The sequence below is a fragment of the Macrotis lagotis genome, chromosome 4 (assembly GCF_037893015.1).
Source record: "Macrotis lagotis isolate mMagLag1 chromosome 4, bilby.v1.9.chrom.fasta, whole genome shotgun sequence".
In the NCBI taxonomy this organism is placed as follows: Eukaryota; Metazoa; Chordata; class Mammalia; order Peramelemorphia; family Peramelidae; genus Macrotis; species Macrotis lagotis.
In genome coordinates, this window is record NC_133661.1 from 135,378,813 (window position 1) to 135,394,493 (window position 15,681).

The window sequence follows — 15,681 nt, forward strand, 5'->3', positions numbered from 1 at the left end:
GGCGTTTAATCTATTCTGCTATCCACTTCCATTTTATGGGACAAGTCATTCCATTCACATTTAGTTAAGATGACTGATTCTATATTTCCCTCCATGCTATCTTTCTCCATTTATATTTTTCTCTTTCCTTTTTTTTCTTATTCCTCCTCACCAAAATTTTACTACCTTTCCTCTTTGACTTTTCTTTTAAAAATTTAGCTTCCAGTTTATTTTTACTTATACCTTTATCTTCCCTTTTATCAGTCCCTTGTTCCCTTATCTTTCCCTTTCCCAGTTCCCTCTTCCCTGGAGATTAGGTTAGATTTTTAAACCTAAGTGGGAATGTAATTTATTCTCTCTAAATCTATTGAATAGAATTTACTCAGCATTCACATTCTCCCTTCTTTCTCTCTATAATTATAAATCCTTGTGCCTCTTCTCTTGATGTTATCACTCTAATCCTATTAATCAAGTATCATCAATCACAGTTTGATTATTTGATTGCCTGATAACCTCATATTGTTATTAAGGTATCATCACATTGTTTGCCTGATAAGCAGCATTGACTCAAATTGCATCAAATTATAACTATAATCATTTTTTACTTTGCCCCCTTTCAAATATCTCTCAACTACACAAGCCTCCTCATGAGCCAAAGTATCTTTCAAAGCCATTTCATTTCTTGAACTTTTGTGTCCCAACCCTCAGGCCTATTTTCTTTCACATTTTACCCTTCCCCATCCAGGGTCAGTGTACTTAACCCATTGTTAAATGAAGTAAGATCTATTCTCTCTCCCACTTTAACCCCACCCCACAACCCAGGATACTTAACCCTTTGTTAAGTGAATCAAGGCCTATTTTCTTTCATACTTTACCTCTCCCCCTCCCCACCCAGGGTACCTAACCCCTTGTTAAGTGAAGCTCTGTTTAAGCTAAACTCAAGAATCTTAAAGATCTCTAAGTACTGGGAGGTTCTGGAGGTCTCACCTGAGAACCTCACAAATGATTATAAGTTACAGAGCTAGTGACTCAGGTCCTCAAAGTTTATGATGCTTGAAAGGCTCTAATACTGGGAGGCTTTGGAAGTCTCACCTGAAACTTTACAAATGATTCTAAGTTACAGAGACACTGACTCCAGGTACTTGCAGTTTATGATGCCCTCATTAGACAAGGTGCTAAGCACAGTAGAACTAAAGTAGGTCAGATGATAATGAGAGACTTGAGTTTAAAATTAACACCCCTGCTTTTCTTCAGGGCTTTTTGTCTCAAACATAGTAATATCTTGGACCTCTTCAATGGAGAGATAAGACCCAATTATACCCATATCCTGTAGGTTCATTATCTTCAATTATATTCTACTCTTTAATTATCTGAAGAGAAGTAAAGTTCTAAAGAATTAGAAGTGTTATATCTTCCCTTTTAGGATTGTATACAATTTGATGGTCTTGACCAACATTTGTTTTGTTTTGTTTTGTTTATCTTTCCCCTTTTCATTTTCCTTTTTTATGCAACTTGTGAGCCATGTATTTGGAGATTGAATTCTCTATTCAGTTCTGGTCTTTGTGTCAGGAAATTCTGTAAGTACTCCTTTTCGTTGAACATCCATCTTTTCCCCTGACAGTATATGCTGAATTTTGCAGGGTAGTACATTCTGGGTTGTAATCCCAGGTCCTTTGCTCTCCAAAATATGCTATTCCAGGTCTTCTGGTCCTTCAGTGTTGAGGTTGATAAATTCTGTGTGAATCTGATTGTGTTTCTTTTGTATTTGAATTGTTTTCTTTTTTGATTCTTTCAATATTTTCTCCTTTATTTGAGGTTTCTGGAATTTGGCCATTACAACCCGTGGAATTTTTATCCTGAAGTCTCTTTCTGAAAGGGTTCTGTGGATTCTTTCAATGATTATATTGTTATCTTGTTCTAGTAGATTTGGACAGTTTTACCTTATAATTTCCTGCATGATGATTTCCTGGTTCTTTTTTTTGTTCTAATCTTTCTAGTAGTCCAGTGATTCAAAGATTGTTTCTTATGGATCTATTTTTCTAGGTCATTTGTTTTCCCCAAAAGGTAATTTACATTTTCTTCAATATTTTCAGACTTTTAATTTTGTTTGATGGAATCTTATAATATTGTAGATTCATTGGTTTCCATTTTTTCAATTCTAATTTTTAGGGTTTTATTTTCTTCAATTAGCTTCTATGTTTCCTTTTCCCATTTATTTTTACTTTTAATGGAGTTGATTTTTTTGGTCAATTTTTCATAATTTTCCTATATGACTTTCATTTCTTTTTTCCATTTTTCTTTTTCCTCTCTTCTTTACTTTTTAAATTCTTTTTTAAGTTCTTTGAAGAGCTTTTGTATTTGAGTCCAATTTATACACTGTTTTAATACTTCCTCTGTGAGTGATTTTTCACTGCTTTTTTCTTCAGACATGGCACTGTCATCATCTTTGTAAAGTAGTTTTCTATAATGAGTGATCTTTTGGCTTTTTTGCTCATCGTTGTTGTTTTAGTTCAGGTCCTGGGGCATAGGGAGTATAGCTCTAAGTCTTGTTTTGTTTTTTTCTGGGGCTGGGGTCTGATCCCTGGCTTATCATTGGCCAAGATGTTGCCTATGCAATCGAAGTCTTGCCTCTGCAGAGGTGTTTTTCCTCCTCTGTATCCAGGTTCTGACTAAACAGTGTATTATTCTCAATCCAGTCCTGTCTTTTACCCCAGGGTTCTCAGGGTTCAGACTTTGTTTGGGATTGGGGTCCTCTCTACTGGCTTGCTATCTAACTGGCTGGACTTCTGCTGTTGTTAAGTTGTCAGGACTTGAAATGCACTTTTCCTAAAAGCCTCCTGCTGGCTTTCCTGCTCTCCTGCCTCCTGGACTTTACTTCCCTTTTTCCCCAAAAGGGACAGACCTTCACTGAAGGTCCTCCATGCTATCTACAATTGAAAACTTCTTTGAATATTCTCTTTTTCTTGGTAGGATCTGTAGTGTGAATGTCAGAGTGGAGGCTATCTTTGGTAGGGAAAAACTCCCGGAGCATGTTATCTTCAGGCTACTATCTTGGCTCTACCCTAGAAGTCCTTGTCCTTCATCTTTTAATGTAGAAGCTACTAAATCTTAGTATATCCTCACTGTAGTTCCATTATATTTGGTTTCTTTAAATATTTAGCTCTTGATCTGGGAGCTCATGAATTTAGCTATAATATTCTTGGAAGTTTTTCATTTGGGGGATCTCTTTCAGTAGGTGAATAGTGACTTTCACTTTCATTTTACCCTCTAGTTCTAGGACATCAAGGGAGCTTTCTTTCATATCTTGATTCAAGTTTTTTTTTTTAGGATTTTTTTTTTTGCAAGGCAAACAGGGTTAAGTGGCTTGCCCAAGGCCATACAGCTAGGTAATTATTAAGTGTCTGAGCCCAGATTTGAACCCAGGTACTCCTGACTCCAGGGCCGGTGCTTTATCCACTGTGCCATCTAGCCGCCCCATTCTTTCATATCTTGAAAGAAGATGTTTAAGTTCTTTTCAATATTGGCCTTCATATAGTCCAATAATTCTGAAATGATCTCTTCTCAATATACATTACAGGTCACTTGTTTTTCCAATAGCAATTCACATTTTAAAATTCATTCTGTATTATTGTTTCTTTAAATCCCTAGAAGTCATTTAGCTTCTACCCAGTCAATTCTAGTAGGGATCGCTTTCTTCATATACCTTTGTTTGTACTTCCTTTTCTATGTGGTCAATCATACTTTTTAAGGAGTTCATTTTTTCAGTAATTTCTTTGTACACCTTTTTTTCAATTGAAATTTTATTTTATTTTTTCAATTACATGTTATGAAAGTTTTTCAACATTCATCCACAGGTATCTGCATATTTATAAATTACATAATTTCTTTCACCTTTCCTTCCCACCCCCCTTCCCCTGAGTGGTGAAAATTCTGGTAAACATTGTTTATAAACATTTGTGTTTAACATGCTTACAGATTAGTCATTTTCTGTTTGAGGAATTAGGATTAACATGAAATAAAAAGGAAAATAAGAGAAGTTTCTAAAACTGTGAACACTGTTCATTCAGATTCTTTAGGTAATTTTCCTATACTGTAACTTGCTCAGACTTCCCCCCAAATGATGGGCATCCCCTTAATTTCCAATTCTTTGCTACTAGAAAATTAATTGCTATGAATATTTTAGAACATGTGGAACTTTTTCCATTTTTCATATTTTTTTCTGGATATAAGTCTAGTATTGGTATTGCTGGGTTCAAAGGGAATGATCTGTCTTATTGTTTGTTGGACCTAGTCCAGAATGGTTGGATTAGTTCATAACTTCACCAATAGTGCCTTAATGTCCCAATCCTCCCACAATCTCTCCAACATTGATCTTTTCCCCCTTTTTTTGTCATCTTAGTCAATATGGTAAGAGGTGATACTTTGTAGCTGTTGTGTTTATTTTCATTTCTCTAATCAGTAATGATTAGGAGCATTTTCTGATATGATTATATATAGCTTTAATTTTTTCATTTGAAAACCTCCTATTCATATTCTTTGACCATTTAGCCACTGGGAAATGAATTGTGACCTTACAAATTTGTTGCAATTCTCTATATTTTAGAAATGAGACATTTATCAGAACCCCTAGCTGTTAAAATTGTTTCCCAGCTTTCCGTTTTCCTTCTAATCTTGGCAGCATTGGTTTTATCAGTATACAACCTTTTTAATTTATTATAGTTAAAAATCATCCATTTTGCAATTTATAATGTACTTTTCTTCTTGCTTGATCATATTTTTCTCCCCTTTCCATAGATCTGATAGGTAGACTATTTCTTAATCTATGGTGTCACACATTACGTCTAAAAACCTGTACCTATTTTGATCTTATTTTGGTTTAGGGTGTGAGATGTGAGACTATATCTAGTTTTGCCATATTATTTTCTTGTTTACCCAACAATTTTTGTCAAATAGTGACTTCTTATCCCAAAAGCTAATGTCTTTGTGTTTGTCAAACAGTAGATTACTGTAGTTATTTATTAGTTTCCTTTGAATCTATCCTAATCCACTGGTCCATTACTCTATTTATTAACCAGTACCAGGCAGTTTTGATAACTGCAGCTTTATAGTATAGTGTTAGATGTGGTAGAGCAAGGCCACCTTCCTTTTTTATCAGTTCCCTTGCTACTCTTGATTTTTTGTTGTTCCAGATAAATTTTGTTACAATTTTCCCATTTGGTCAGTTTTCAACTGTAAAAATTAAAGTTATTTATAGTCATATAAAAATACTCTATGATGAGGAGCCAAAATGGTGGAGTAAAGGGACTTTCCTAAGCTCTTTCTCATACTTTTCCAAATATTTTTAAATAATGGCTCTAGACAAATTCTAGAGCAGAAGAAATCACAAAAAGATTAAGTGAAACACTTTTCCAGTCCAGGACAATTTAAGTTAGCAGGGAAGGTTTGTCACACTTGGGTGAAAGGAGAGCACAATCTAGCACAGGTCTTGGGAGCCACTTCTGAAACTCTCAGCCCAAAGAAGATAAAGGGGGAGGATTCAAACAATTGGTCATAAGGAGATTTCAAGGATCTCTTACTAGCACCAAGGTGGGACTCTTGCTTCACCCATATTCAATTTCTAGTTACAGCCCAGGGAGAGGGGGAACAGTAGCACACAATGGATCTAGGACCCTTCTCACAGATACAGGACAGAAAAAAGTGCTTGGGGTCACACAAAGAACAGAGCACAAACCAGTAAATATTAAACACCCTACCATAGATTATACCATCTGTGAAGAACTGAAAACCTATAGGTCTCTCTGGTATCCCTAGAGGTATCTCTGAAAAACAGCTGCAAAAAAACCAGAAATTTGTGACATTGCACCCTTCAATGTACAAGCAGAGTCCTACTTTAACAAAGAATTAAGAGTCAAGTAATAGGTTGGGAAAATGAGCAAATAACAGAAAAAGATTTTGATCATAGAAAGTTACTATGGTGACAAGGAAGATCATAACATACACTCAGAAGATAACAAAAAGTTCAAAGAAGATAAAAAACAATTTCAAAGCTCCTATATCCAAGGTCTCCAAGAAGAAACATGTATTAATATCACTTGAACTCATGGAAGAGGCTAAAAAGGATTTTGAAAAGCAAGTAAGAGAGGTAGAAGAAAAATTGGAAAAAAGAACAATGCAAGAAAAATGAAATATAAGTCAGTAGTTTTGATACACAAAGAAATACTGAAGAAAATATTTTCTTAATAAACAAGGTCAAATGGTAAAAGAAGTACCAATGAGAAGTGTGCCATAAAAAACAAAATTGGCCAAATGGAAAAAGATACAAAAATTCACTGAAGGGGGAAAAATCCTCCTTGAAAAATGAATTGAGGGATTCCAAGTCAAGATGGTAGATAGAAACCAGGACTTCTGTTAAGTGTTCCTTGTTTCTCTCAAAACCAACATTAATCAAGTCTCTTAACAGATTTTTGGATGGGCAGAATGAACAAAAGATGAAAGTGAAGCATCTCCCAGAAGGTCTATCAGGGGCAGGGGGAGGGAGGGAGGGGCAGGCAGCAGGTGAGATGGAAATCGAACCTGAGATCCTTCCCTGTGGGAGTGGAGGCTTTGGAATTGGGATTTGGTCATTCCCCACATGGGAAAAGCTTCAGTGCAGGTTCTCAAGAACCATATTCAATTTGCATGGTTGGTCTAGATGGTCCAACCCTGACTATAGGTCTCTGACATTTCAAAATGGTAGGAGGACCTGGCACCTTCTTGTAAACATTCCATATTTAGACCCCAGGCATTCCTACCGTTTCCAAATGTGTAGGTTGACTGAGTTCCACATCACTGATAGCTAAACTAGAGAGAGTTCCAGACCTTCTTGTGCAAACAACTCAGACGTAGCCCCAGGTATTCCCACATCCTCCAAGGAGAGAGTGGGTGGGTGACTTCCCCACTCTGAGAGAGCCTCTAGAGTTTCCAGACTTGTCAGCCTAGCCTAGGGACTGGGTTGCCTGTGAACAACCCAGAGATAGCCCCAGTAGTTTCCACTGTGGGAAGTGGGCAATTGATATCTCCAGCACAGATAGCCCCAAGAGAGAGAACCTCAGATTACCCCTACCAGTCAATCTGCCATACAAGGGCTGGGAATTGTTAACTTCAACCGACCAAGTCAGTTAGCAAGCCTCTAGTGTCCTCAACATTATAAGTCTTCAAGCAAGCCCCTCCCCTTCATAGGAACTTTGGGAGAATGCATTAAAAGTTACCTTGGAGATAAAGATGGGTAAAACACAATCTCAGGAAAGGAAAGCAGAAGAGGTATATGTGAAGTTAAAGAGGAGAATATAAATTGGTCCTGAGTCCAGAAAGATTTCTTAGAAAAGTTCAGAAAGAATATTAAATATCAAATGAAAAAATTGGGAAAAGAAATGCAACATAAAATTAACATTTTGCAATAAAAGTGATAGAAGAAAATAAATCCTTTAGAAGTACCGGGGTTTCCTTTTCATACAACATGGTAGTGTAAATCTCTAAAAAGGGAAAGTTTGTTGCCAATGTCATCTCCAAAGATGAGGTGAATGAATTTCTCACCAGGGAACTAGCTGAGGATGGTTATTCTGCTATGGAGGTTCAAGTTACCCTAATCAGGACAGAAATCATCAACTTAGCCACCAGGACTCAGAGGGTCCCTGGAGAGAAGGGTCACTGTATTTGTGAACTGGCAGCTATAGTTCGGAAGGGGTGTTGCTTCCCTGAAGGCAGTGTAGAGCTGTATACTGAGAAGGTTTACACCAGAGCTCTCTGTGCTATTGCTCAGATCCAATCCCTACATTACAAATTCCTAGGAGGTTTGCTGTTTGTAAGACCTGCTATGGTCTTACATTACAGAGAGATGAAGGACTATGAAGTGCTGGTGTTTGTAAACTCAGAGATGAGAGGGCCATGTCCCTGAAGTTTGTGGATGGCCTGATTATCCACAGTGGAGACCTCATCAACTACAACATTGACACAGCTGTGCACCATATCCTCCTCAAGCAGGGTGTATTGAAAATTGAAATCAAAATCATGTTGTTCAGGGACTCTAATGGAAAGATTGACCTTAAGAAACTCCTGCCATGGGTGGCTAGGTGGCATAATGGATAAAGCACCGGCCCTGGAGTCAAGAGTACCTAGGTTCAAATAGGGTCTCAGACACTTAATAATTACCTAGCTGTGTGGCCTTGGGTAAGCCACTTAATCCCGTTTGCCTTGCAAAAAACCTAAAAAAAAAGAAACTCCTGCCTAATCAAATGAACATCATAGAACCCACATCTCAGAGCAAAAGAGTGAGAAGGTAGAAGAACCAGCCAGTGCCCACTGTCTAACAGGACTCTTGGATACCTGGAATGATATACGTGAAGCTCTTCTGTAAAGATCTTTAATAAAATCTTTAAAAAATAAAACAAAATAAAACAAACAAAAATATAATTGGGCAATTGGAAAAAAGATAACAGCTCTTTTAAAAATAAAATTGACCAAATGAAAATTGAAATACAAAAACTATAAGAAGAAAATACCTCCCTGAGAAGTAAAAGAGGAATAATTGAAGCTAATGATTTCATGATAATCCAAGAAACTGTTAAACAAAATCAAAAAATAGAAGAAAATGTGAAACATCTCATTGGTAAAACAATTGCCCTGGAAAATAGATCCAGGAGAGGACTAATTGAAAACCATGATCAAAAAAGATCCTGGACTCCACTCATCAGGAAATCATCCAGCAGAACTGCCCTGACAACCTGGAACCAGAGGGTAAAATAGTCATTGAAAGAATACAGTGATCACCTCCAGAAAAGCATCTCAAAATGAAAATGTCAAGGAATATTGTAGTCAAACTTCAGAATTAAAAGAGTGTGGAAAAAGTCAGCAAATGACCAGAAAGAAGCCATTCAAAATTTGAGGAGCCACAAGCAGCATTACAAAGGACCTGGCTGTATCAACATTAAAGAATTGAAGAACTTGGAATATAATATTCTGGAGGTCAAAAGAGCTTGTTTTACAACCAAGAATCAACTATCCAGGAAAATTAAGCATACTCTTTCAGGGGAAAAAATTGAACTTTAATAAAATTCAAACTTTTTTGATTAAAAAAACAGAGCTGAACAAAAAATTTTAGCTTCAAATAGGAGAATTAAGAGATACATTTATTAATTTAAGAGAAAAGCTAAATAGGGGAAAGAAAAAGATTGTTATTCAATAAGATTAAACAGGTTACATCCCTATCTTGGAAGAAAATCTCATAACTCTTGAGAATCTTAGCTCTATTAGAGGGAGATTGAAGGTTGATTTTGATGGATTAATATAAAAAATAAAACATTAGAAAAGGAGATTGTAATGAGACTGGGAGGAAGGGGCAGGTAGAATGAAGTAAATTGCATATTATGAAGAGGTACAAAGGGAAAGAAGGGGTTGAGAACTGCTTGAATCTTACATCAAATTTGACTTAAAGAGGTAATAGCACATTTACTCAATTAGGTTTAGAAATATATATTTACTTAGAAGGGGAAAAGAATGGAGAGAAGAAAGAGAGGGAATGAAAAGGAGGAGAAGGGTAAAAGGAAAAAAAGGGAGGGGACTGATAGAAATGGGAGCAGATTGAGGGAGGAGGTATTCAGAAGCAAAACACTAGTGAAGAGGGATAGGGTGAAGGGGGGAGGGTCCAAATAGAAATGGAAAAGCATGGAGAGAAATAAAGAGTTAGAAATAATAACCGTGAATGTGAATGGGTTAAACTCTCCAATAAAATGGAAGTATATAACAGAGTGGATTAAAAACCAGAGTCCTATTATTTTCTGTTTACAAGAAACACATTAGAGAGAGAGAGAGAGAGAGAGAGAGAGAGAGATACTACAGAGTAAAAGTAAAAGGCTAGAGTAGAAATATTATACTTCACCTGAAGTGAAATAAACAGGGGTAGCAATCGTTATCTCAGACAAAGTAATAGCAAAAATAGGTATAAGGAAGAGAATTGCATCCTCCTAAAAAAGACCATAGACAATGAAGTCATTTCAACACTTCAACAAGCAGTATAACATTCAAATTCTTAAATGAGTTACTAGGAAACGTAGACATCAAAATTATACTGGTGGGGGACCTCAACTTTCCTCTCTTAGAATTAGATAAATCTAACCATAAAATAAACAAATAAGCAGGTGAAGAATGCTAGAAAACTTAGATTTGATAGATCTTTGGGGAAAATTAAATGGTAATAGAAAGGAATAAACATTTTCTTTCTGCAGTATATGTTAACTGCACAAAATTTGCTATGTATTAGGGCATAAATACTTCATAATCAAATGCAGGAAGGCAGAAATATCAAATACAATAAAAATCACATCAAATAAAGGGCCATGAAGACGCAGACCTAAAATTTGTTGGAAGCTAAGTACCTGGGGCAGCTAGGTGGTACAGTGGATTTAGGAGTTAGGAGTACCTGACTTTAAATCCAGCCTCAGACACTTAATAATTACCTAGCTGTGTGGCCTTGGGCAAGCCACTTAACCCCATTGTCTTGCAAAAAAACCTAAAAGGGAAAAAGGGGGGGGGACTAAGTACTCTAATTTTAAAGAATGAGTGGATCAAACAATAAATCATAGAAATAATAAAAACTTCATCCAAGACAATGACAATAAGGAGTTAGCATACCAAAACTTGGTGGGTTTAAAAAAAAATTGTGGAATATAGACAAAGCAGTTAATAGGGGAAATAGTATATCAAAGCATATATGAATAAAATAAAGAAAAGAAGAGACCAATGAATTGGGCATATAAGCTTGAGAAAGAACAAATTAAAATTCTCCAATTAAATACCAAATTAGAAATTCTGAAAATCAAAGGAGAAATTAATATGACAAAAAAATTAAAGTAAAAATTCAGAGCTATTTTGCCCAACTGTATGCTAATAAGTTTGACAATCTACATGAAATGGATGAATATTTACAAAAATATAAGCTTTCCAGGTTAAAAGAAGAGGAAATAAATATTTAAATAGCCCTGTCCAGGAAAAAGAAATAGAATAAGACATCAATGAGCTGCCTAAAAAAAATCTTCAGGATAGATGAATTTACATTTTCCAATTCTATGTAAACTATTTGAAAAAACAGGTGAAGGAGTTCTCCCAAATTCCTTCTATGGCACCAATATAGTGCTGATACCAAAACCAGGAAGAGTCAAAACAAAGAAAGAAAATTCTAGACCAATTTCTCTAATGAATATGGATACAAAAATATTAAATAAAATTTAACAAAGCAATTACAGAAAGTTATCACTAGGATAGTACAATATGAGTAGGATTTTTGCCAGGAATGCAGGGTTGGTTCAACATTAGGAAAACTATCAGCATAATTCACCATATCAATAACAAACCCAACAGAAATCACAATATTATTTCAATAGATGTTGAAAAAACATTTTCTATTAAAATATTTCTATTAAATATTTTCTATTTCTATTAAAATATGAGAGAGCATAAGAATAAATGGAGTATTCCTTAAAACAATCCACTCTCTATTTAAAGCCATCAACAAAGGACAGCTAGATGGCACAGTGGATAGAGCACCAGCCCTGGAGTTAGGAAGACCTGAGTTCAAATTCGATCTCACACGATAATTGCCTAGCTGTATGACTTTGGGCAAGTCACTTAATCTCATTGCAGTGCAAAAGAAAACCATCAATAAGCAGTATATGTAATGTGGATAAGCTAGAAGTATTCCCAATAAGATCAGTGATTAAAACAAGCATGTCTGTTATCACCACTATTATTCAATATTGTATTAGAAATATTAGCTTTGGCAATGGGAGAAGAAAAAGAAATTGAAGGAATTAGAATAAGTAACAAAGAAATAATTCACTAACTTTTTGCAGATAATATGATGGCATGCTTAGAGAACACTAGAAAATAAAAAACTACTTGAAGAAATTAGCAACTTTAGGATATAAAATAAACTCACGAAGATCATCAGCATTTCTATATATTGCTTAGCAAGACACAGCAGCAAGAAATAGAAAGAGAAATTCCAAATCTGTCAAGTCAGATTAAGAAACTATGTGGACCCCTCGGCCTCTCTCCTCTGAACCCCGCAGAGCTAGCCCCGACCAGAAATTCAGCATGTCAATTTTGAAGATCAATGCAAGAGAGATCTTTGACTCTCGTGGAAACCCCACCATTGAAGTTGATCTCTATACTTCAAAAGGTCTCTTCAGAGCTGCTGTGTCCAGTGGGGCTTCTATTGGCATCCATGAAGCCCTGGAGCTCCAAGACAATGATAAGACCAGATATATGGGGAAAGGTATCTCAAAAGCGGTTGAGCACATCATTAAAACTATTGCCCCAACCCTGATTAGCAAGAAACTGAATGTTGTGGAGCAGGAGAAGATTGACAAATTGATGATAGAGATGGATGGTTCTGCGAATAAATCTAAATTTGGAGCAAATGCTATATTGGGAGTGTCTCTGGCTGTTTGTAAGGCTGGGGCTGCAGAGAAAGGTGCCTCCTTGTTCTGCCATATTGCCGATCTTGCAGGCAATGAAGAAGTCATCCTGCCAGTTCCAGCCTTCAATGTGATCAATGGTGGCTCCCATGCTGGCAACAAGCTAGCAATGCAAGAGTTCATGATCCTCCCTGTTGGAGCATCAAACTTCAAGGAGGCCATGTGCATTGGAGCTGAGGTCTACCACAACCTGAAGAATGTGATTAAGAAGAAATATGGACAGGATGCCACCAATGTAGGAGATGAAGGTGGCTTTGCTCCTAACATCCTGGAGAATAAAGAAGCTCTCGAGCTGCTGAAGGAAGCGATTGGCAAGGCTGGCTATACTGACAAGGTTGTAATTGGCATGGATGTTGCTGCCTCTGAATTCTTCTGGTCTGGGAAATATGACTTGGACTTCCAAGTCTCCTGATGATCCCAGCAGATACATCTCACCTGCTGAGCTTGGGGACCTTTACAAGAGCTTCGTCCGGGACTATCCAGTGGTGTCTATTGAAGATCCCTTTGACCAGGATGATTGGGAAGCTTGGAAGATTTTACTGAAACTGCAGGCATCCAGGTTGTAGGGGATGATTTCACAGCGACCAATCCCAAGCGCATTGAAAAGGCTGTGAATGAGAAAGCTTGCAATTGCCTCCTGCTCAAAGTGAACCAGATTGGCTCTGTGATGGAATCTCTCCAGGCGTGCAAGCTGGCCCAGTCCAATGGGTGGGGAGTAATGATTTCCCATCTCTCTGGAGAGACTGAAGATACCTTCATTGCAGACCTGGTGGTGGGTCTCTGCACTGGGCAGATCAAGACTGGGGCGCCCTGCCGATCTGAGCATTTGGCCAAGTATGACCAAATTCTCAGAATTAAGGAAGAACTGGGCAGCAAGGCTAAATTTGCTGGAAGGAACTTCAGAAACCCTCTGGCCAAGTAAGCTCCATGACCATGAAGCCCCAGAGCTAGTAGGCAACAGTCACCTCAGTAGAAGTCCTCCAAAGAATGGGCAGCACCAAGTAGTAGACCAGTTTTGTTTTGGGGATGGGGGCTCTGTTCTGTAACTCCACCCCACTCTCTTCCACCTTTCTGTGTTCTCACTGCTTCTTCTGGTACCTGATCATTTGGTCCTTTTTTTGGAAGACCTCATCTTGTAACTGGGTAGAATGATCTGTTCTCACCCCCATCCCCAGTGTTGTTGTGCAGAGTCATATATTTGTGATGCAGCCCCCCAACAAGCCCACAGGCCAGATCCTTTAGTGGCTTCTATGTGCAGAATAAAAGTATTCAGTAAAAAAAAAAAGAAAAGAAAAGAAACTATGTGAAAACAACTATAGAACACTACACAAATAAAATCAGACATAAATATCAATTGTTTGTGGGTAGGCTGAGCTAATATAATAAGAATGACAATTCTACCTAAATTAAATTACTTATTCAATGTCATACCAAACTTCCAAAAAAAATTACTTTATTGAACTACAAAAAATAGTAACTAAATCTATATGGAAGAACAAAAGGTCAAGAATATCAAGCCAATTAATGATAATAATGTAAAGAAAGGGGTCTAGTCATAGAAGATCTAAAGTTATATTATAAAGCATCAGTCATCAAAACTGTTTAGTATTGGCTAAGAAATAGAGTAGTGGATCAGTGGAATGGATTATGTATATAAGAAATAGTAATAAATGATTATAGTAATCTGCTGTTTGATAAACCCAAAGATTCCAGCTTCTGGGATAAGAACTCATTCTTTGATAAGTACTGATGAGAAAACTGGAAGATAGTTTGGCAGAAACAAGGCATAGGCCAATATCTCACATTTTATACCAAGATAATATTGAAATGGTTATAGGATTTAAATATAAAAGGTGATATCATAAGCCAGTTAAGAGAACAAGGAATTGTTTGACTGTCATATCTATGGAAAGTACAAAAATATTCATAGTGGTTCTTTTCATGATGGCAAAGAATTGGGGAATTGAGGGGATGTCCATCAATTGGGGAATATATGAAATAACTGTGATATATAAATGTGGTGGAACACCAGTGTTCTATAAGGAATCATGAGGGACTGTACTTCAGAAAAGCCTGCAAGAATTTACAAGAACTTATAGTGAGAGCAGCTAGGTAGCACAGTGGATAGAGCACCGACACTGGATTCAGGAGGACCTGAGTTCAAATGTGACCTCAGACACTTAATAATTGCCTAGGTATGTGACCTTGGGCAGGTCATTTAACCTCATTGCCTTACAAAAAAAAAAAAAAAAGAAATGATACTGAGTGAACAGAGCAGAACCAGAATTATATACACTAACAACCAAATTGGGTGATGATCAATTATGATTAACTTGTTCATTTTAGCACTATAATAATCAAAGACAAATCTAAAAGACTTGTGATGGAAAATATCATCTGTAACTAGAGAGGAAATTGTGGAGTTTGAATGCAGACCAAAGCTTATTATTTTCAATTTTTAAAAGTTGTCTTATGAATTATGTCATTTTTCTCTTTAATTTTTCCCTTCTGTCTAAATTTGATTCTTCTTTCACAACATGATTAATATGAACCTATGTTTAGCATGATTGCATATGTAGAGCCTATATTAGATTGTTTTCTGTCAGAGGAGGGGGGAGAGAAGGGGGGGGAAATGTAAAATTCAAAATCTTTAAAATAATGATTGATGAAAACTCTTACAGCTTGTTGTTGGAAAAACAAATCAATAAAATCTTTTTTTTTCAAAAAAGTAGAATTGGGGCAACTAGGTAGTGCAGTGGATAAAGCAACAGCCCTGGAGTCAGTAGTACCTGGGTTCAAATCCAGCCCCAAACACTTAATAATTAGCTAGCTGTGTGGCCTTGGGCAAGCCACTTAATCCCATTTGCCTTGAAAAAAAAACCTAAAAAAATTGGAATTGAGCAAATAGAAGCTAATGACTTTGTGAGAAATCAAGAAACAATTAACAAAACCAAAAGAATGAAAAAATAGAAAACAATGTGAAATATCTCATTAAAAAAAAACAACTGAATTGGAAAATATATCCAGGAGAGATAATTTAAAAATTATTGAACTACCTGGAAGCCATGATAAAAAAAAAAGAGCTTATACATTATCCTAGCAGAAATACTCTAGAACCAGAGGGAAAGATAGTGATCGAAACTATTTACCAGTCACGTACTGAAAGAGATCCCAAAATGAAAACTCACAGGAA

At 36.6% G+C, this 15,681-nt stretch overlaps 2 pseudogenes; both read left to right on the forward strand.

Moving 5' to 3' along the window:
• The first annotated feature begins 7,474 nt into the window (after positions 1 to 7,474).
• On the forward strand, positions 7,475 to 8,103 carry LOC141522728 (small ribosomal subunit protein uS3-like; annotated as a pseudogene).
• Positions 8,104 to 12,066: 3,963 nt separating this feature from the next.
• On the forward strand, positions 12,067 to 13,517 carry LOC141520040 (alpha-enolase pseudogene; annotated as a pseudogene).
• Positions 13,518 to 15,681: the final 2,164 nt, after the last annotated feature.